Raw genomic sequence first — 23,125 nt, 5'->3', positions numbered from 1 at the left:
AGTCGCTTATTTGAACAAACGCCATTAAAAAAAATAAAAGCTCTTTCAGATGCAAGACTTTTTATCTGTTCCATGGCTATCTAAAATTTTATTCCTGTAATTCTAACAGAGTATGTAGTTTGATCCTTTAACTAATTAGAGGCTCAACAAGAAGGAAGTCAGGCCATTGCAATTACTGTCCACATGTTCATTATACCAAATATGTTACAGGTCAACCTAACCATTTTTATTTCACAAAAGGCTTTTTCTCCTTATTCATAATGTCTCTCTGGAAATGATCAACTACCCTAGCATTAGCATAATGGCTATTTGTACTTGTTGTAGAAATACAAAGTAATAAAATTTGGCTTGAACTAGGAGAGACAAAAGTGAACTGCCCATAGACCTATCATTTCTACAACTATTCTTAAACCATTGTAATTCTGTCTCTGTCTCTTATATTAAAGTCTGGTCATATATATTTAATTCCATTCTTTAAAATTTCAGTAGACAACTTCAGTGCTAACCTACTACTGCCCTGTAGAAAATCTTTGATGTCACAGTATAATAGCTCCTGAAAGAACAGCACTAATACTTAATGTAACATGAAACCAGGCCTCTGCAGTGGGGCTGTCTGCTGTCAGAAAGAAACAATTTCACTGTTGTTCCCCAGAACTGACAAGGTTGGGACCTATCTGTACAGTATCCCTTACTAGCAATGGAGATTTATATTTATTAGAAAGCAAGAAGTCCAGCTTTGTTCTTTTAAATATGCTAATATGTATTTTAAAATAAAGAATAAATTACATTTTAATAGCAAACAATGCATGTGATTCATGTTCCCAGGAACCTATATAAGTTGCACACTGAAAAATACCTCTGCAGTTCTTAAAGAATTAATAAGCCAAATGGAAATAGCTCGACTTAATAAGAAGAAGCAACTCAGGTATTATTTCATTATTTCAGAAGTCACACCAAACATTTGTGTTTCAAAGACTTTTATAGTATTTTTGGATTGGAAAACACTATGAAGAGTTTGTCTTTGGGGTGTTTTTACATGAAATCAAATGCTAGCCATTTCAAACAAAAGATCTATCAATAGAGTAAAAAGGAAGCAGTAAACATGTACCTGTACACATAATCAATAGAACAACTAGAATATCAATTTTTTAACTTATTGACTAAATAAAAAAAGGAAAACATTCAGACATGTATATAATGGCTATGCAGGAACAAAGATTATATCATGAAATTAATATATGACCAAAAATATGTGTCATCTATTATGGAACACTAAGCCATATTTGCTCCTCTTCTAAATACTAAACTATTTCTTGTATTGTTCATATGGCAATTAAATTTCTGACTGCTCTGAGCTGTTAATTTTCTTAATGTTCATATAGCAAAAATCATAAACTTTATTGAGAGACTTTAAAGAATGCTAAAACTAATGGTCTTGGGAAGGGTAGACCAATGAAAAGAAGATGGGGATAATGCACACAAGAAATCATTGTATATCTTAGAAAATTAAGACAAGTAAGGTAATGGAGGAATGGGCGAGAGTGTTGAAAGAGGTGACATTAGTCAAAATATATTGTATTCAGAAACTACTTTGTTAAATAGCAACTCCTTTTATACAACTACTTAAAGATAATAAGAATTTTAAAGAAATGAAATATTGTTAACATAATAACAAAAATACTAAAATTAAAGGTAGAGAAACAATATGTTCATGGATTAGAAGATTTAATGTTGTAATTTAAAATTTCCCTAAGTTTTCTGTATAGATTAAATGTAAACTGAACTTTTAAAATTCCAACAGGGGGGCTGGGAAGGTGGCTCAATGGTAGAGCGCTTGTCTTGCATGCATGATGCCCTGGGTTCGATTCCTCAGCATCACATAAGCAAAAAGAAAAAAGCCAGAAGTGGCACTGTGGCTCAAGTGGTAGAATGCTAGCCTTGAGCTGAAGAGCTAAGGGACAGCACCCAGGTCCAGAGTTCAGGTCCCACAACCAGACACACAAACACAAAAAAACTCCAACAGGATTTTTGTCTTGTATAGAAATCAAGTTAATTCTAAATTCATATGAAAGCACAAAGGGTCAAGAAGTGCTAAGCATTTGAAAAATTAAAAACAAGGTTGCAAAATTTAAATCAATAAAACAGAAAATCCATTACATATAAAGAAAATAAAATATAAATGGTACTTATGGGTTGCAAATATAGACAAGCACCAAGAGAATATAATAACCCCCCCCCCCCAAAAGACTCATGTTTAGATGAGAATTTGATTTGGGGTTTTTTTTCTTTTTTTTTTTTTCATTGTGAAAATACCATACAGAGGGGTTACAATTACATGGGCAAGATAATGAGTACATTTCTTATCAAGCATTACATTTGTTTCCCCTTCCCTTCCTTTCCCATCTCCCACTCCCCCTTCCCCCTACTCCCACTCCCCAGCCAAAGTTGTAAAGTTCGTTTTTCAACATAACGACTTGTACATCTCATTGTTCCAATGGGTCCACCTGTATCCCTATTTAAACGATTTGTTTTTGCCCTTCCCCTCCACAAATTATACCAACATCAAATACAGTGAGAGCAAGGGTTATTAGATGAGAATTTGATATGACCAAGGTAAATTATACAACATTCAGGGGCAGATGTGTTTTAATAGATTATCTAGGACATGTAGACACTGAGAAAAAAAATATGACTGTATCCTTAATTCAAATAGCATTATCAAAACAGCTTTTAATATAATAAGCATCAGTGTAAACATATTGGAAATTAACCTTTATGACCTCATATAAGCAATAAATTTCTAATCAACACAGGAATACTAAGCAAAAAGGAAAGATCAAAAAATATTCAACTGAGATAGTAGGGGGAAAACAAAGGAGGGGGTAACAATGCTCCATAGGAAATATACTTGTGTAACTGTAACCCCTCTAAACAGTGTCTTTACAATAAAATTTGTTTTAATATTCAACTGTACTAAAATAAAACAACTCTTAACCAAAGACTCTATAGAGTGAAAAGACAACTCAAGGGTAGAAGACAGTTGCAATCTTCATAAATAAAAATTCATATACAGAAAATATAGAAAATAACAAAACATTTTTAAGAAAGGCAATGATACAATAGAAAAAAACTACAAAAATGAAGAAACATTTTATAAAAGAACAAAACTACTGATCAATAATTTATTTTAAAAAGTTGGTATCAGCCAGGTGGCAGTGACTCATGCTTTTAATCCTAGCTACTCAGGAGGCTGAGATCTGAGGATCCTGGGTTGAACCCAGCCAGGCAGAAAAGTCCATGAGACTTTTATCTCCAATAAACTACTCAGAAAAAAAAAAAAAAAAACAGAAGTGGTGCTGTGGCTCAAGGGATAGAGCACTAGCCTTGAGCACAGAGAGGGTCAGGGACAGAGCCTAGGCCCTGAATTCTAGCCATAGGACCGGCAAAAAATAAGGGGGGGGGGGGGGGAGGAAATTGGTATCATTGTCAATCAAGAATGCACGTTAATACCAAACAGTTGTCAAAAGTTAGAAACTAGAAGAACACATTTTTGGAGATACATGAAAGGTAGAGGCAGAGGAACTGAGTTCAAAGCCAGTCCAGGCTACATAGTTCTAAGACAGCTGGGCTAAATAATGAGACCATTTCTCAGGGGAAAAAAGAAAGAAAAAAGTTTGACAATAGTTGGCGATGATGTCAAATAATGGAATGTTCATAGATTCTTGGTGGTAGTATTAATAACCAATTTTAGAAAAAAGTTAAGCATTAAGTAGACAAGAAGAAGACAGACATAGCCTCTGACCCAATAATCCCATTCCTTCCTACACAGCCTAGAGAAATTTGTGCATGTGTTTTCCAAATACAAATATATGCAGAAGGTTTATAGCAGCATAATTCAAAGCAAGCAACAACTTGTCCAGTGATAATAAGCAACAACTTGTCCACTGATGATAAGGGATAAATAACTCTGATACCTACAAAATTAAAAGAAAATTAATGAAGTAAGATTTCATGCTAATGATAGATAATAAATAGAAACTGCAACACACATAAAAAATAGACTCTCAATAATTCCATGTACATAATGCATAAAAAGGCAAAAATCAAATTTTTTAGATATGCTTTCAAAAGCAGTACAACTATAACGTAGAGAAAGTGTCTAACATCAAATACATAGTTCTGATACTTCAGAGACTGTGGTTTTAATTGGGAAGGGCCACAGAAGTCTTCTAGAATAATTTTACTATTCTATTATTTTCACCTAAATGTTGGTTACATGGGAATCACGTTATAATCATTTCATATGCATATACTTATATTTTAAAGCATATAGTTGGCATGTTTACATTTCAATGTTTAAAAAGACTAGATCTACCTTATACTATGAATATAAGTAGAATAATCTATACTATCTAGAAAGCTCTTTGAAAACCACAAACAACTGCTTATATACTTCCCTTTTTTTAAAGTGAGTTAAGTATTAGAACCACCCTCAATCACATACAAATAAGCAATAGTCTACATTATATAAAATCTCCTACCTCAAAATAAAACATCTCAAAATAAGACATATTTTCAACTCTCAGGTCTGGAGGAGAAGCTGGAGGCTAAACAAGCTCTCCTACAGAAAGCAATTTTAGTGTTCCAGTGAACAGTCCTAGCTAGAGAAGCACACCAAATGTGCAATCACAGCACAGAGAGTTTGGCCAGAGAGGGAAAATCCAGATAGCTTGTTCAAGGAGAGAGATGTGAGCACTTGCTAGTGTCCATGGCAGTGGCAGCTGGGGCAGCTGCTGCTGTGGCCACCATATCAACAAAGAGAGTCTGGGACAAAGGTGCCAGATGCAGTGTGTGAGCAGATTCTACTCACCACCAGCAAGAATTGACAAGGAGCAGCAATCTTCATCCTGCTGATTGCAGACCTTGGACAGCCCAGAAACCAAGAGGCTGGTGTAAGTAGACCTAAGACATCCTCACTCCTTCTCACAAAGCAGCAGTGGGAAGGTAGCGCCTCCCCACCACAGAGAAGATCTCCATCTTTGATACTGACAAAGGCCCGGCTGGAGCAGCTAGCTCCTACACAGGCCTTGGAAGAAAACAATAGGAGCCATTCCACAGGTCACAAGAACCTGACCTGACCTGCCAGGCTAAGCTCCACCCAGGGGAAAGTTGCCCTTTCTAGGCAGAAGAAGCTCCACCCCTGGAGGAGTGACTTTCTTCACTGGGTAAACAGCCAGAATCTGCCCCTCCCCACTGCAGCCTAAGCCAACAGTCTTAGCAGGACAAGGAGTAAAAGACAAATAATTGAAACTTAGTAAACATAAATCCTGAGAATGCCTCCAGGCTGAGCACTATGAGTGCCTCAGGAGCTAGACCCTCAGGGAAAAGCTACTGATTGCTGATAGGCCTCAACCCTACCCAGAACCTAGCCTCATCACAGCAACTCCAAGCTAGAGGAAACAGCCATCTCCCTCTTTTGTGATACTCAAAGCAGATATCCCTCTCACTGAACTAGCCTGGGAAGAGGATCACAAAAGTCCTGGGTTAGGCAGAGCTTTATTCTGCCTGACTTAAGAAACCAATCAAGCCACAGGAAAACCAAACACCACAAGCAAACCAGAGACTCCACCAAGAGACTGGTTGCGGACACAGGGGAGATACAAGATCTTCCCCCTCCCCCTTCCAAAAAAAATCAAAGAACTCTTTTCTCCACCTAATATTTTTTAATTTAAAAAAAAGGGTTTTCTAATTTTTTCTTGCATAATTTTTATTTTAGGGGTGTGTGTGTGTGTGTGTGTGTGTGTGTGTGTGTGTGTGTTTTAATCTCTTTTAACATTCTGGTCCTTTTTTTTTTTTTTTGCCTGACTTAATTGCTGTTCAGCTCTTCCCCAGATATATACCCATCATTGATTATTAGACCTTGTCCCTCATTGTGTACATACTTAATTCAGAAATTTATTACTCAACTCACAACCTCTTAGGCATAACTTCTTTAACAGTACTATTATTTCTTAATACCTATATACTTTTTAAGTATTCCATTTTTTAAAAACTTTTATTTTTTATTTTTCCACTTTTTCATTTCTTTTGGGGGGGGGGGTCTGGTCGTAGGGCCTGAACTCTGGGCCTGGGTGCTGTCCCTCAGCTCTTCAGTTCAAGGCTAGCACTCTACCACTTGAGCCACAGCGCCACTTCCGGCTTTTTTCTTTTTGCTTATGTGGTGCTGAGGAATCGAACCCAGGGCCTCTGGCATGCAAGGCAAGTGCTCTACCACTGAGCCACCTTCCCAGCCCTCATTTTTTCCTTTTTATGTCTCTCCTCTCATCCTATCCTTTTCTTCTCTCAATATTATTTCTTTATACTTACATAATTTTTAAATGTTTCATTTTTTTCAATTTAAATTTTTCTTTTTTTCTTTTTTTCTTTTTTTTAACTCTCTCCTTTCATTGTGTTCTATCCATTTCCTCTCTGAGATTAGGTCTTAGTTAAAGTCACTCTTTCTTTTTACCTCTCCACATCACTCTAATCCTATTTTTCTCCCACAATTCTCCCTAAACCTATTAATTTCTGGTCTGCTGAATCCCTATTTGATGTTTTTATCCTATTAATCCATAGTTGTTTGATGTTGAATAGATTGTATCTTTTTTTTGGGGGGGGGGTCTGGTCGTGGGGCCTGAATTCTGGGCCTGGGCACTGTCCCTCAGCTCTTCAGCTCAAGGCTAGTGCACTACCACTTGAGCCACAGTGCCACTTCTGGCTTTTTCCTTTTTGCTTATGTGGTGCTGAGGAATCGAACCCAGGGCCTCAGGCATGCAAGGCAAGCACTCTACCACTGAGCCACCTTCCCAGCCCAGATTGTATCTCTTGAACTAGATTTATCTTCAGCTATTTTGACTCTGCAACTACAGGACTCTGGTAGATGCTTGCCTTAAAATAGTGTTCTAGTGCAAAATTGCTGTTACTTTCATACTAAATGGGCAGAACAAGCCAAAGAAACTCAAGAAAAATGGCAAGTCTGGGTATCTCAAATCCCATTCATGATAATCAGGTGAAGGTGACAGAACAGCTAATGAGTAATCCAGAGGAGAGTTCCCAAAAAGCTCTACAACACTATTGGTAAACATGATGAATGAAAAGATTGAAAGCCTGAAAAGAACTCAGTGTGAGCATGATAGGGAGCGAGACGAGATTAATACAGGAACTTTGAGCATGATGAGGCTAACCAAAAATTAATACAGGAATCTTGTGAGCGTGAGAAAGCCAATCAAAGATTAATACAGGAATTGCACAACCAGGCTGAGAACAATCAAAGAGAAACACAAGAATTGAGTGAGCAGGCTGAGAACAGTCAAAGAGAAATACAGGAATTCCATGAGCAGACTGAGAACAGTCAAAGAGTAATATAGGAATTGAGTGAGCAGGCTGAGAACAGTCAAAGAGAAATACAAGAATTGCATGAGCGTGAGGAAGCTAATCAAAGAGTAATACAGGAATTGTGTGGCTAATCAAAGAGTAATACAGGAATTGTGTGAGTAGGATGAGAATAGGCAAAGATCAATAGAGGCATTCATGGAATCCATAAACAGAAAGCTGAAGGAATCCAGGGAGACCACAAAGGGAATGCTGAATGGAACCCGTCAGAAGGAAAGGGAGTCCAAGGAAACCATAACCAATCAACTAAGTGATTTGAGAATAACCACTGAACACCAAATTAAGGAAGTAAAGAAGTCCATACAAGATCTAAAACAAAGCGCCAACAAAGAATTTGAAGCCATCAAAGATGATCAGTTAGAAGGAAAGGAAATAAAAAACAAAGTAGAAAGGGCCTGGGAAGGTGGCTCAGTGGTAAAGTGCTTGCCTTGCATGCCTGAGGCTCTGGGTTCGATTCCTCAGCACCACATAAGCAAAACGTAAAAAGCCGGAAGTGACGCTCAAGTGGTAGAGCGCTAGCCTTGAGCTGAAGAGCTGAGGGACAGCGCCCAGGCCCAGAGTTCAGGCGCCATGACTGGACCCAAAAATAAAAAATAAAAAGTAGAAAGTCTTGACCGTTAGATCATGCAGAAGAACGAATCTCTGGGATTGAAAACAGCCTACATATTATAGAGAAAGAACATACAACTATCCGAGACAAATCCAAGAAATATAATAGATCTATTCAATGTTTGAAAGATACCATCAGAAGGCCTAATCTGAGGATAATGGGTGTAGAGGAGCACCTAGAGACAGAAGTTAATGGTCTAGGAAATTTAACAGGATCCTAGCAGAGAAGTTCCCAAACATGCAAAAAGATAGGCCTATTCAGATACAAGAAGCTTTTGGAACCCCAAATAGATGAGACCAGAACAGGACATCCCACCATCACATTATAATCCAAACAGGATCAATTCAGACCAAGGAAAGGATCCTTAAAGCTGTCAAGGAGAAAAGAGCAATTGCTTATAAAGGGAAACCAATTAGAATAACCTCAGATTTCTCAGCAGACAATTAAAGCAAGAAGAGCCTGGAATGATGTACGCCACACCCTAAAGACAAACAACTATCAACCAAGAATACTGTACGAGCTAAACTCTCCTTCACAACGGAAGGTCAAATAAAAACTTTCCATAGCAAAGAAAAATTGAAACAATATATCTCCACCAAACCAACAAAAGATATGTAAAGATGTCTACACATAGAAGACCAACAAGAGCACAATAAAGGCCAAGAAACTGCATCCAAACTGAGAATCCAAGAACCATAGGAAGTACCCAGTTGTCACAGCTCCCAAGAAGGTGAATAACATGGCAGGAATTACCAAACACCTCTCAGTCATAACTCCCAATATTAATGGACTTAACTCTGCAATTAAGTGACATAGACAGTCTAGTTGGATTAAAAAGCAAGTTCCTTCTATCTGCTGTCTTCAAGAGTCACACCTTCCCCATAAAAACAAACATATTCTAAAAGTGAAAGGCTGGAATAAAATCTACCAAGCAAATGGCCTCCATAAACAGGCAGGAGTTGCAATCCTAATATCAGATAAAATAGATTTCAAATTAAAATTACTGAGAAGAAAGCCAGGTGCTGGTGGCTCATGCCTGTAATCCTACCTACTCAGAGATCCGAGGATCCCAGTTCAAAGCCAGCCTGGGCACAGGAGTCTGTAAAACTCTTATCTCCAATAAGCCACCAGAAAATCAGAAGTGGTGCTGTAGCTCAAGTGATAGAGCACTAGCCTTGAGCTGAAGAGCTGAGGGACAGTGTTCAGGCCCAGAGTTCAAGCCCCACAACCAACCAAAAACAAAAAATTAATGAGAAGAGATAAAGAAGGTTGCTACATACTAATTAAGGGACCTCTCCTTCAGGAGGATATTACAATTCTAAATATCTATTCACCAAACAATGGAGCACCCAAATTTATCCAAGAAACACTACTTTCCCTCAAATCTCACATAGATTCAAAGACATTAATTGTTGGGGACTTTAACACACCACTATCCTTACTAGATAGATCAACTCGGCAAAAACTCAACAGAGAAATCTGAGATCTAAACAACTGCATAGATCAACTAGATTTGACAGACATCTACTGAATATTTCACCCAGCAGCATCAGAATACACATTCTTCTCAGCAGCACATGGAACATTTTCCAAAATAGACCACATTTTAGGTCACAAAGCAAACTTGTCCAAATTCAGAAACATTGAAGTTATGCCCTCAGACCACCAGGGAATAAAATTAGAACATCCAAAGCCACCAAAAAAAAGTCCTGTAACACATGAAGGCTGAACAACACACTGTTGAATCACCAGTGGGTCATGGAAGAGATTAGAAAGGAAATTCAAATGTTCATGCTATTCAACAAAAATGAACACACAAATTACCAGCTCCTCTGGGACACAGCAAAGGCAGCACTCAGAGGCAAGTTTATAGCTCTGAGTTCCTACATCAACAAATTGGAGAGATCTGAAACAAACAATTTAATGAGACATCTGAGCCTCCTTAAAAAGAGAGCAAGCTAAACCCAATCCAGTAGATAGAAAGAAATAATTAACATTAAATCAGAATTAAATGAATTGGAATCCAAAAAAAATCATAGAAAGAATCAACAAAACAAAGAGCTGATTCTTCAAAAAAATTAACAAAATGGACAGACTCTTAGCCAATCTTACCAGAAAAAGAAATAAAACTCAGAGATGAGAATGAAAACATCACCACAGAAAAAAACCAAGATTCAGAATATTATAAGGGAATACTTCTCAAACCTTGTTGCTAATAAGTTTGAGAATCTGGAAGAAACGGACGATTTCCTAGCAAATATAGAAATGCTGAAACTAAACCAAGATGAGTTAAACCATCTTAACAGGTCCATATCAAGCATTGAAATAGAAACAAATAAGAGACCTCCCATCTAAGAAAAGCCCAGGACCAGATAGATTACAGTAGAATTCTACAAGGCCTTCAAAGCAGAGCTCACACCAATACTCCTCCAACTCTTCAATGAAATTGAAAGAAGAAAGTTCACTACTGAACTCTTTCTATGAAGCCATCATAACCCTCAGCCCAAAACCAGGCAGGGACTCATCCAAGAAAGAGAACTATAGACCCATTTCTTTAATGAACATTGATGCAAAACTTCTCAACAAAATTTTGGCCAATCAACTTCAACAATTCATCCAAAAAATCATACACCATGATCAAACAGGACTCATTTCAGGGATGCAATATATGCAAATCAATTAATATAATTTATCTTATCAACAAGACCAAGATAAGAACACATGGTTATCTCAATGGATGCAGAAAAAGCATTTGACAAGATCCAATACCCCTTTATAATGAAGGCTCTGGAAAAACTAGGAATCCATGGAACATTCTTCAATACAATAAAGGCTGCATATGACAAATCTACAGCCGGCATGATACTTAATGGCAAAAAAAAAAAAAAAAAAAAACTAAAGCCATTTCCTCTAAATTTAGGAACAAGCTAAGGATGTCCAGTCTCTCCACTTCTCTTCAATTTAGTATTAGAATACCTAGCTACAGCAATAAGACAAGATGCAAACATAAAAGGGTTCCAAATAGGGAAAGATGAAGTAAAACTCTTCCTCTTTGCAGATGACATGATCTTGTATTCAAAGAATCCCACGGACTTCACTCCCAAATTACTCAAGCTGATTCGAAACTTTGGCAAAGTAGCAGGGTATAAAATTAACCCTCAAAAATTAATGGCTTTTCTGTATGCCAACAATGAAAAGAGCATGGCTGAAATCAGGAAAGCAACTCCATTCATAATAGCCCCACAAAAAATAAAATACCTAGGAATTAACTTATCTAAAGAAGTGAAGGACTTCTACAATGAAAACTTTAAAAACTTGAAAAAGGAAGTCAAAGCAGAACTTAGGAAGTGGCAAAAACTCCCATGCTCCTGGATTGGAAGGATCAACATAGGGAAAATGGCAATACTTCCCAAGGCTATCTACAAATTCAATGTGATACCTATCAATATTCCAACCTCATTCTTCAATGAAATAGAAGAAGCAATCCAAAAATTCATATGGAACAGTAAAAGACCCCGAATAGCAAAAACGATCCTTAACAGAAAGAACAGTGCTGGAGGAATATCAATACCAAATTTCAAACTCTACTACAAAGCCATAGTAATCAAAACAGCTTGGTATTGGCACAAGAACAGACCTCAGGATCAATGGAATAGAATAGAAAACCCAGAAATGAACCCACAGACCTATAGCCACCTAATCTTTGATAAGGGAGCTAAAAAAGAATAGAATGAAAGAAAGACAGCCTCTTCAGTAAATGGTGCTGGCAAAATTGGTTAATTACTTGTAGAAAACTAAAGCTAGATCCTTATATATCACCCTGCACCAGAATCAACTCTAAATGGATCAAAGACCTTGGAGTCAAAGCAGACACTCTGAAAACTTTACAGGATGGAATAGTAGAAACCCTAGGTCTTTTTGGCACAGGCCAAAATTTTCTTAATAGAAACCCAGAAACACAACAAATCAAAGGAAGGTTGGACAAATGAGACTGCATGAAGCTGCAGAGCTTCTTCATGGCAAAGGACATAGCTAGCAAGATCAATAGAAAGCCCATGGATAGGCAGAAGATCTTCACTAGCCATACAACATATAAGGGTCTCATATCTAAAGTATACTTGGAACTCAAAAAATTAAATCTCCCAACAACAAATCCTCAAAGAAACAATTGCCCAATAAATAAGTGGGCTAAAGACTTAAAGAGAAGCTTCTCTGCAGAGGAAATAAGAATGGCCAATAGACACATGAAGAAATGCTAAACCTCTCTAGCCATAAAAAAAAAAAAAAATGCAAATACAAACAACATTGAGATTCCACCTCACCCCAGTTAGAATGGCTATAATCAAGAACTCTAGTAACAATAGATGCTGGAAGGGATGTGGCCAGAAGGGAACCCTACTGCAATGTTGGTGGGAGTGTAAACTTGTTCAGCCTCTTTGGAAAGCAATATGGAGGTTCCCCAAAAGACTCCACATAGAGCTCCCTTATGACCCAGCAATCCCACTTCATTACCCAAATGATCACAAAGAAGACCATACTAAAGCTACCAGCACAAGTATGTTTATTGCAGCATTATTTACCATAGCTAAGATATGGAACCAACCCAGTAGATGAATGTATCAAGAAAATGTGATACACACACACACACACACACACACACACACAATGGAATTCTATGCCTCCAGCAGAAAGAATGACATTGCCCCATTTGTTAGGAAATGGAAAGACTTGGAAAAAATTATATTAAGTGAAGTAAGCCAGGCCCAAGGAAACATAGGTTTCCCTTATTTGCAATAACTAGTATATATCTGGGACAAGGTCAAAAACTATGTACATATGACCAGATAAGATAAAGTTAAGCGAAATGAACCCCAAGATAGGGACACAACTGGTTTTCTTTCCTGCTATTGTTCTTTTTTTAAAGGTTTTTTTTTTTTTTTTTTTTTTTAGGTTTTTTTAAATTGTGAAAATACCAGACAGAGGAGTTACAATTACATGAGCAAGGTAATAAGTACATTTCTTATCAAGCATTGTTGCCTCCTCCTTTTTCTAACGTATTTATAATGTACCATGTGATTTTTTTTTTTGTTGCTTTGTATGTTCTTCCCCCACGTTAAAACCCCTGTTTTACTGTATTTGATGTGGGTCTAATTTGGGGAAGGGAAGGGAAAAAACAAAATGTTTAAATAGGGATACAGGTTGACCCATTGTAACAAGGAGACATACAAGGCTCTATGTTAAACAACAAACTTTACAATTTAGGTGGGGGAGGGGGAGGAGTGTAATTGAGGAGATGGGAGGGAAGGGATGGTTTGGGAAAACAAAGGAGGGGGTAACAATGCTTGATAGGAAATGTATTCATTACCTTGCTCTCATGTAACTGTAACTCCTCTGTACAGTATTTTTACAATAAAATACTTATTTTAAAAAAGACATATTGCCGGGCGCTGGTGGCTCACGCCTGTAATCCTAGCTACTCAGGAGGCTGAGATCTGAGGATCATGGTTCAAAGCCAGCCCGGGCAGGAGAGACCGTGAGACTCCTATCTCCAATAAACCACCAGAAAACCGGAAGTGGTGCTGTAGCTCAAGTGGTAGAGTGCTCACCTTGAGCTGAAGAGCTCAGGGACAGCGCCCAGGCCCAGAGTTCAAGCCCCACAACGGACAAAAAAAAAAAAAGGCACATTTTCTGTAATGCCACAAAATGGGATTTACCATTCTTTTTTAACATTCAAATGCCTTCAGAAAAAATACACTAAGAAGATCACTATAAGGGATTTCTAAAGGAATTACAATGTGAATTCTTGGGAGTCCTCAGATCTTAAATATACTCTATTTCATGTCTCCTGACAACACTCATTTTATCCTCACTTAATAGCCCCTTTACAATACTATAAATCAAACATCTATCTTTAAAAACTAAAAGAAAAAAGGAAAAAATCAAATACAAATAACTATGAAAATGAAGTGTAAAAATAAAAATAAAGGAAGGAAAGGAGGGTAGAGGGAAGAAAAAAGATTGGAAGAAGGGAAATTAGTATATTTACTAACTCATATCTTTTGGTGGTGGTGGTGGTGGTAGTCATGGGGACTGAACTGTGGGCCTGGGCTCTGTCCCTCAGCTCTTCAGCTCAAGGTTAACACTGCCACTGAGCCAACTTCCCAACCCTAATTCATATCTTTAAAAGAAGAGAAGCTCAGATCCACACAAATCTTGCCTTCAAATATATACACACAAATGCATACACACAAATTATCTGACTTCTCAAATTGGCAGGCAAAATAGGCATGGATAGAAAAATATTTCATTTCATTTTATTATAAAAAATAATGTAAATATGTATATATAGTTTAGCATACCTTTCCTCATTTTCCTTATTGTTATCAAGCCTTCTTCAATGCCTGTCCTGTTTTTGAGAGGGCAAATGTCTCAGTAGAAGTTGATGCAGATAGTAATTCTATGTTTAACTATTTCAGAAACTGATAAACTGGTTCCCAAACTGACTGAACCATTTTACATTCCCATGAACAATAAATAAGGGTTACACTTTCCCAATTTTTCCACATTCTTGCTAATATGTCTTAGTTTCTCTTTATAGCCACCTTAGAGTGTGTGAAGAATTGTAATTTGACTTACATTTCCCTAATGTCTAACAATATAGAAAGTCTTTTTGTGCATACTGATCATACTGGGATTGAACCCAGGACCTCACATTTGAAATATATGATCACTTAAACCACACCTCCAGCAATTTAAATCTTATTTGGAGAAATACTAATTCAAGTCTTCTGCCCTTTTTTTTATTTCAATATATGAGTTGACTTTTTATTATTGAGACATGAGAGTTCTTCATATATTCTAGATATAAAAAATCACCATAAGATACATGATTTGTGGGGCTGGGAAGTTGGCTCAGTGGTAGAGTGCTCACCTCGCATGCATGAGGTCCTGGGTTCGATTCCTCAGCATCACATAAGCAGAAAAAAACAGAAGTGGCACTGTGGCTCAAGTGGTAGGGTGCTAGCCTTGAGCTGAAAAGCTGAGGTACAGCACCCAGGCCTAGAGTTCAGCCCCCACGACCAACAAAATAAATAAATAAGATACATGATTCACAAATTTGTTTTTATAATTTTTATGGTTTCCTCTAGACCACAAAATTTTTCATTCTAGTAAAGTCCAATTATTCTTTTTTCACTTATGTTTTTATGTCATACATATGAATCATCACCTAATCCAAGTTCACAAAAAAATTATCCAATCTATGTAATCTCTTGCATTTAAGTCTGATTCACATAGGGCTAATTTTTGTGTATGGAGTGAAGCAGGAATCCAGCTTCATTTGCATGAGGATATTAAGCTGTCCCAGTACTATGGGTTAAGATGATTATTGTTTTTTATTGATTTTATTGTCATACCACATACATCAAAAAAATCACATTACTAGGTTATAGGGTGCATGATTCTGTGGTAGAGCACTAACCTAGCAAACAAGAGTCTCTGTGTTTGATATCTGTCAATGTTCATAATAACAATAATGATAAACATGATGATAGCTTTTATAAGATACAAATACTATTGTAGTTTTGTTGTATATGTGACACTTCTGGGCTTGAACACAGGGCCTGAGAAGTGTCCCTGACATTTTTAAATCAATCTTAGTGCTCCATAACTTGAACCACAGCTCCACTGCCAGCTTTTTTGGTAGTTAATTGGAGATAAGAGTCTCATCAACTGCTCCAACGCTGACTTTGAAGCACAGTTCTCAGATCTCAGCCATCTGAGTAGCTAGGATTTCAGGTGTGAGCCACCAGCACCTGGCTTATAACAAAAATTTTAAATACATCTTCTTATGTAGAAGTACAATTTGAAAAGTAGATTTTTTAATCACTACATTGATCATTTGAATTGCATGTGGAGATTTTTTATCTTAGTTTTCCATACTAACTTTACTATCAGGCAATTGAGACTGGTTTTATGATCATCTAAAGTAGCTAACTGTTATAATTCATGACCCCCTCTATGTACTTCTCTTCTTCCTTGTAAAATGAAATTGGCCCCAGCTAAGTTATGTGTCAGGATTGTGTCCTGAATTGAATAATATCCAAAAAGGGATCCTAGATGATGAAAAACTACAGCATAACTAGTAAAGCGTCACAAAAAAGAACAGAAAATTATGAAGTGAAAGAGAAGATCTGAAGAGTAGAATGACCCCCTTTTAATATTCTTTAATGATTTCACTACAGCTACATACCTGAAGAAAGCTTGTTTCAGGGGCATTTTCACCTCTCTTTTCACAATAAAAAGATGAAAATATTCTGCTTTCCCCAAAGTTTGTTTATCCCAAAAATTCAATGACAACCATAGTAGTTCTTTTATACTAATATTTTTTAAGGAATCAACTAATTGTATTAATTTGCTGTCTTTAAATATACCTTTAAATACACTTTTCAGCCAAGTGCTGGTCACTGTAGTTCTAGCTGCTCAGGAGGGTGAGGTCAGAAGATCATCATTACAGTTTAAAGACATCTGAGGCAGAAAAGTCCAAAAGGTTTTATCTCCAATTAACCAGCAAATGCCAGATTGGAGGCATGGCTCAAGTGATAGAGCACAAGCCATGAATAAGCAAGCTAGGTAACAGAATGAGGCTCTAAGTTCAAGCTAAGCTACTGGTACATGCACATACACACACACACAAAAATATATTTAGTGTATATGTATATATGTATATGTGTATGTATAAACATGCATACATGCATGTATATGTATATATACTTTGCCATGGTTTTTTTTGCTAGTCCTAGGGTTTGAACTCAGGGCCTAGGCACTGTCCCTGAGCTTCTTTTGCTCAAGCCTAGCATTCTACTATTTGAGCCAGAGAGCCACTTCCAGCTTTTTCTGTTTATGTGGTATTGTTGAATTGAACCCAGGGTTTCATGCATGCTAAGCAAGCACACTACCACTAAGCCACATTTCCAGCCCTTCTGCAATGTTTTTATGCAGTAAATATGAATGAGATAGCAACTCCTTTGGAATTATTTATATATATGTATGTATGTATGTATATATATATATATATATATACATATATGTATATATCCTTCAAGGATAAGTTTTTTCTCCTTTTAAATATTTTTTACTTCTATCATGCTTCTTCTCGGACTTAATTAATGGAATCATGGTACATACTCCATCTCTTACCCCTCTGTAATCTTTTTCTACTTCTGAATCTATCTGTGCATAACCTGAAAATTTTGTTCATGTTGTTATAAAGATTAGTAGCTTTTTATTGCTGTGCAGTATTTTATTGAATAAGTGAACCACAATTAAACTATTCTATGTGAACATCTGGATTGTTTACATTTTGTGACTATTATTAACAGAGCTTCTATGAACATGCTGTGCCAACTACTTCGTGGACAAAAGCTTCGTGAGTTTTTACCCAGGAGGGTAAATGCTAGTCATATAATAAGGTTTGTGCTTAATTTCAGTAAATACTATTTTTACTGAAATCTTCAGTAAATGCTGCAAACAGGTTTTTAAATTGGTTATAAGAATTTACAATCCCACCTGGAATATCTGAGAGTTCAAATTGTTCTACATTCTCATCAACAAAAGGTATTGTCTATCTTTTTAATTTTAGCCTATATGCTCTATTATTTTATTTTAAAAAATCTGTCATTTTACTAATTGTAAAACAGAAGGCATGTTATCCTCTATCCTGTCACCTTCCACCTACTTAAAATGTGGTCCCCACTAGTTACACTAAGAAAAAGAGCAAAAAAAAATTCTTGGGAGCTTGTTAAAAATGTACTCAGTAAGCAGGAGAAAATGAGGGAGGGGGTGATAGTGTTTAAAAAGAAAGGTACTCATTCTCCTACTTATGTAACTGTAACCCCCTGTTCATCACCTTTATACTAAAGATATTTTAAAACAATTTTTAATGTACTGAATCTAAAAGGAAAAGAGCTAATCATTAGGAGCATACATTGGGATCACAAAGAAAAGGTCATATGCTTTGTATACTTCTTTTTTTGTCAGTTGTGGGGTTTGAACTCAGGGCCTCAGCACTGTCCCTGAGCTCTTCAGCTCAAGGCTAGTACTCAATCAATTTGAGCCACAGCACCACTTCCCTGCTTTGTTTCCTTTTTGGAAGTACTTCTTTCTAGTAGTAAAAGATTAGAAACAGCATATCAGAATTTTAGCAAAAAAATGGTCTCAAATATCCTTGTTATACTGCAAAGCTCTTATAATATGACCTTATTTTAATTCACCTTTGCATCTTTCATATTAATCTGGCACATAGAAGATACTTCATAAATTATTGCTTAATTTTTAAATAAAATTAAGGTCTGAAGATATATGAATAAATGCAAACTATGCACTCAACAAGTTATAATAATTAATGTTAAATGATAGAATCACCAAAACACCTTAACAAAAAGAAAAATCATGAGGAATAATACAGAGAATACAACCACAGATGCAGAAAAGTAGAAAGTAAAATTTTAAAATGTGTATCAACTTATGCCAATACATTTTTAAGCCAAAAGAAAACTAGACAATTCTCAGCAAAATATACATTACTAAAAATGACTATAGAGGGTCTGGGAAGGTGGCTCAGTGGTAGAGTGCTTGCCTTGCATGCATGAGGCCCTGGGTTTGATTCCTCAGCACCACATAAGCAGAAAAAGCTGGAAGTGTTGCTGTGGCTCAAGTGGTAGAGCACTAGCCTTGAACTGAAGACCTGAGGGACAGTGCCCAGGCCCAGAGTTCAGGCCCCACAACCAGCAAAAAAAAAAAAGACTATAGAATGGGTAGGCAATATGAAGAGATTGATAAATTATTGTGAAGTACCTATCCCTTTAAAAAGTGTAAATATCAAATGGATTTACAGATAAGGCTTTTGACCAATAAAGAATTTACAACTTCCTATGTTCTCTAAATTATTCCAGAACACAAAGATAAAAAGTTTCCAATTCATTTTAAAAGCTAGTATGATCCAACCATCAAAACTCTATAAATATAGCACCAAAATGCATGAATCATTGATACAAATTTATGTACACAAAATTCCAATCCAGCAGTATAATTTTATATTTATACACTGTAATCTAGGTAGTTGGTAGAATACAATGATTAAGCATTAGAAAATCTATCAACATGTTTTTCACAATAATAATAAAAGTAAAGAATAAAGAGGGGCTGGGAAGGTGGCTCAGTGGTAGAGTGCTTGCCTTGCATGCATGAGGCCCTGGGTTCAATTCCTCAGCACCACATAAGCAAAAAGAAAAATGTCGGAAGTGGCCCTGTGGCTCAAGTGGTAGAGCGCTAGCCTTGAGCTGAAGAGCTGAGGGACAGCACCAAGGCCCAGAGTTCAGGCCCCATGAGTGGACCCAAAATAAATAAATAAATAAATAAAGAGTAGTTTTACTAATAAGTGTGAAAAATATTTGAGAAAAATTTGAAACCATATTAAACCAAAAGATCCTAACAAAGAAATATCAAATGAATCTAATCAAAGAAAAAGTTATGTGGACTAGATCAACAGTCTGCACTTGGATCAGTAACAACCAGACACTCAAGTACAGGATGAGACATGATCCAAAAAATAAAAAGCTTGTCAGTTTTAGTTGGCAGTAAGATTAATTAGTCAATAGGGTAATGTGTTTTCCATAAAAATTAGGTTCTACTAATAGAAGAATATTATCTAAGTCAAGAGAGGTGATAAGTCCAGTTCTCTATAATGGCAATACTTGAAATTTCAAATCCGGACCATTATATTTTAGTAGAATCATCTCCAGAAAATTACTTATTTCCTAGGTTTTCTTATCCATAAATTGGAAATAATAAACACATACTCACAGGGTTAAGCCTTATATGAGGAATACTTGGCATATAACATTGTTCAATAAAACAAAATTTTAACCAACTTGTCAAAACATTCTTTCATTGGACAATGTCTACTGAGTACTTGTTAGGTGCGAGATGCTGATTCATTTTCTAAAAGTTAATTAATAATCAAACAGACAAAACACTTGTCCACAATAAACTTATATTCTGATCAATCAGAGTCATTATTTACCCAGCAAAGACTAGCATATCACCATGTTATAAACTATAACATCATGAAAAGATGATTTACTCTTCCAACTCAGAGGTTCCATAATGCAAAAACTATCAATTTGTACTTTTAGATACAAATATCCAGAAATGCATTCCCAAGCTATGATCTATGTAACAACTACCATACTACTCCTTTTCCCTTAGTACTATAATTACGACATGGCTGCCTGTAGGAAATCCCTTAATTTCTGCTGCATTCTTAGATACGATCTTTTTCTTTGGGTGGGGGGGAGATAGGTCATGGGGATTGAATTCAGGGCCTGGGTGCTGTCCATGTACTTTTTCCCTTAGGGCTAGTGCTCTACCACTTTAAGCCACAATGCCATTTCCAGTTTTCTGGTGGTTAATTGGAGTCTTATAGACTTTCCTGCCCAGGCTGGCTTTGAACCCTGATCATCAGATCTCAGCCTCCTGAGTAGCTAGGATTACAGGCATGAGCAAACAGTGCCCACCTCACATACTATTTTATTCATCCATTTATATGATCATCTCAGATTCCTCTGCTGCTCTACCTACTTCCTTTTCTCAACTAGCATCCTCTTCACCAAGGAAACAATATGGAATTATTAAGGAGCTTAACTTTTGTTGTCAGAAAAACCTGAGTTAACTCCAAAATCTAGCATGGCCATTCTACTGCCATTACTAGTAATCTGGGGCCTTAAAGTCAAGCTCTGTTGATTGTTACACTGATGCTATACTCCTCCTGATGGATACTTTCTGAGGGGAAATCATACTGGGATTCCACAATTTTACAAAAGCTTGAGGCCAGGCACCAGTGGCTCACATCTGTAATCCTAGCTACTCAGGAGGCTGAAATCTGAAGACTGAAGTTCAAAGTCAGCCTGGGCAGGAGAGTCTGTGAGACTCTTAACTCCCATTAATTACCAAAAAGCAATAAGTGGACCTGTGGCCCCAAGTAGTAGAGTGCTGGCTTTGAGCACAAAACCTCAGGGACAGTGCCTAGGTCCTGAGTTCAAGCCCCAGGACCTGTACACACACACACACACACACACACACACACACACACACACAAGGGCAACAGAGAACAACAGAGGGTTACTAACTCTACATCTCATGTCAATTTCATACCACATAACACTCTGAGACTAGAAATTAAGTATGAGATCACTAGCAAAGCTAAGATTCACCTGGGCCCTCCCTGGGACATAAATCTGTGTGTGCTAGTTGCTGCTGCTCTAAACTGTACCATTGTTTGTTCAGTTTCTGCTACAATCACAGTTATGTATCCAGCCTGAGTTACTCATATGTATCTAGCCTCATACTCATTCATACCCAAGCCAACTAGTCTCCAAAAATTATGAAAATTGGAGAGGAGGGGCTGGGAAGATGGCTCAGTGGTAGAATGCTTGCCTTGCATGCATGAGGCCCTGGGTTTGATTCCTCAGCACCACATAAGCAAAAAGAAAAAAGCCGGAAGTGGCGCTGTGGCTCAAGTGGTAGAGCACTAGCCTTGAGCTGAAGAGCTGAGGGACAGCGCCCATGCCCAGAGTTCAGGCCCCACAACCAGACCCAAAAGAAGAAGAAAAAAAAGAAAATTGGAGAGGAAGAGGCTCACCTTGTAATAAAAGAATTTTAGTTACAAAAGATTTGTTCATCTGCAGTTGAAGATATTCTCAAAGTATCTATTACTATAAATTAATTTAAATTCTAGCAGAATTGGATTTTGACCCTCATTTTTGTTCAGGTTCTCTTTTCTAAAAACATTCACTTGAATAACAGCTTTAATATTTTACATGTATCTATTAGATGCTAGGGAATGTTTTAAATACTTGTATTTTTTCCTTAAAGAATGCTAAGATGCTGGCATCAATGTCTCGAGCCTGTAATACTAGCTGAGAGGTGAGGATCATGGTTTGAAACCAGCCTGGTCAGAGTCTCCTTGAAATTCTTATCTCCAATTAAACACTCAAAAACTGGAGGTAGAGCTGTGGCTCAAAGTGGTAGGGCAATAGCCTTGAGCAAAAGAACTCAAGGACAGCATCCAAGCCCTCAGTTCAAAGCCCCACAATTTAAAAAATAAAAAAAATGCTAAGATACTGGTTCTGCTTTACAGATTAAACCCAATTTTATATTGCCACACCTTATTCAATACCAAACTAACTCTCCAGAACTGTATAGCTCAGAGAACTAAAATTAAAGTCAGTATTGGATTTCTACTCCTCAGAATACTTGAAGGAGATACTAAGAACAGGTATTTAAGCTTAACATAACAAAAATGTAAACATAATCTTAAGTGGAGTGGGAGACAATAAAGATTCATTGGAGGAGAATGTTTTAAGCTTTTAAGTCAAGAGCTATCAATATAACCTTGCTCTAAAATTGACATCTATTCAATAACCTAAGTACCTACAAAGAACTTAAGTAGATCTGAAGAAATTTACCTAGACCTACTTCTTGCTTAGAGGTTATTCATTGTATATTGCAGTCTAGCATTTCTATATACAATAAAATATCAACTAAGAAATAACTGGCCTACTGGCTTTATACACAGTTGAAACAGAAAGAAATGTATTGATTCATAAAGTTTAGTTATATCAAGGGAAATGAGATATTAAAGAAATTATAAGCCAGATTTATAGGCTTGTGCCTATAAATCTAATTCAGGAGGCTGAGATCTAAGGATCTGGGTTCAAAGCAGGAAAGTGCAGGAGACTCTTATCTCCAATTAAGAACACCAGAAAACCAGAAGCAGTGCTGTGGCTCAGAGTGCTACAGCTCTAGCCTTGTGGAAAAAAGCTTAAGGACAACACCAGGCCCTGATTTCAAGCCCTGTGACAGAAGAAAACAAGAAAGAAAGAAGAAAACAAGAAAGAAAGAAAGAAAGAGAGAAAGAAAGAGAGAAAGAAAGAAAGAAAGAAAGAAAGAAAGAAAGAAAGAAAGAAAGAAAGAAAGAAAGAAAGAAAGAAAGAAAGAAAGAAAGAAAGAAAGAAAGAAAGAAAG

General features: G+C 36.9%; 1 long non-coding RNA gene across 1 annotated transcript in view; it reads right to left on the bottom strand.

The window, feature by feature from the left end:
• LOC122117760 overlaps positions 1-23,125 on the bottom strand; it is a 94,905-nt gene that overhangs the window by 56,291 nt on the left and 15,489 nt on the right. The gene's annotated exons all lie outside the window — the stretch shown is intronic.

Source organism: Dipodomys spectabilis, unplaced genomic scaffold, assembly GCF_019054845.1.
Source record: "Dipodomys spectabilis isolate Male_0828 unplaced genomic scaffold, ASM1905484v1 ptg000145l, whole genome shotgun sequence".
Classification (NCBI taxonomy): Eukaryota; Metazoa; Chordata; class Mammalia; order Rodentia; family Heteromyidae; genus Dipodomys; species Dipodomys spectabilis.
Note: the sequence above shows the minus strand (reverse complement) of the source record. Positions and strands in the feature narration are given on the sequence as shown.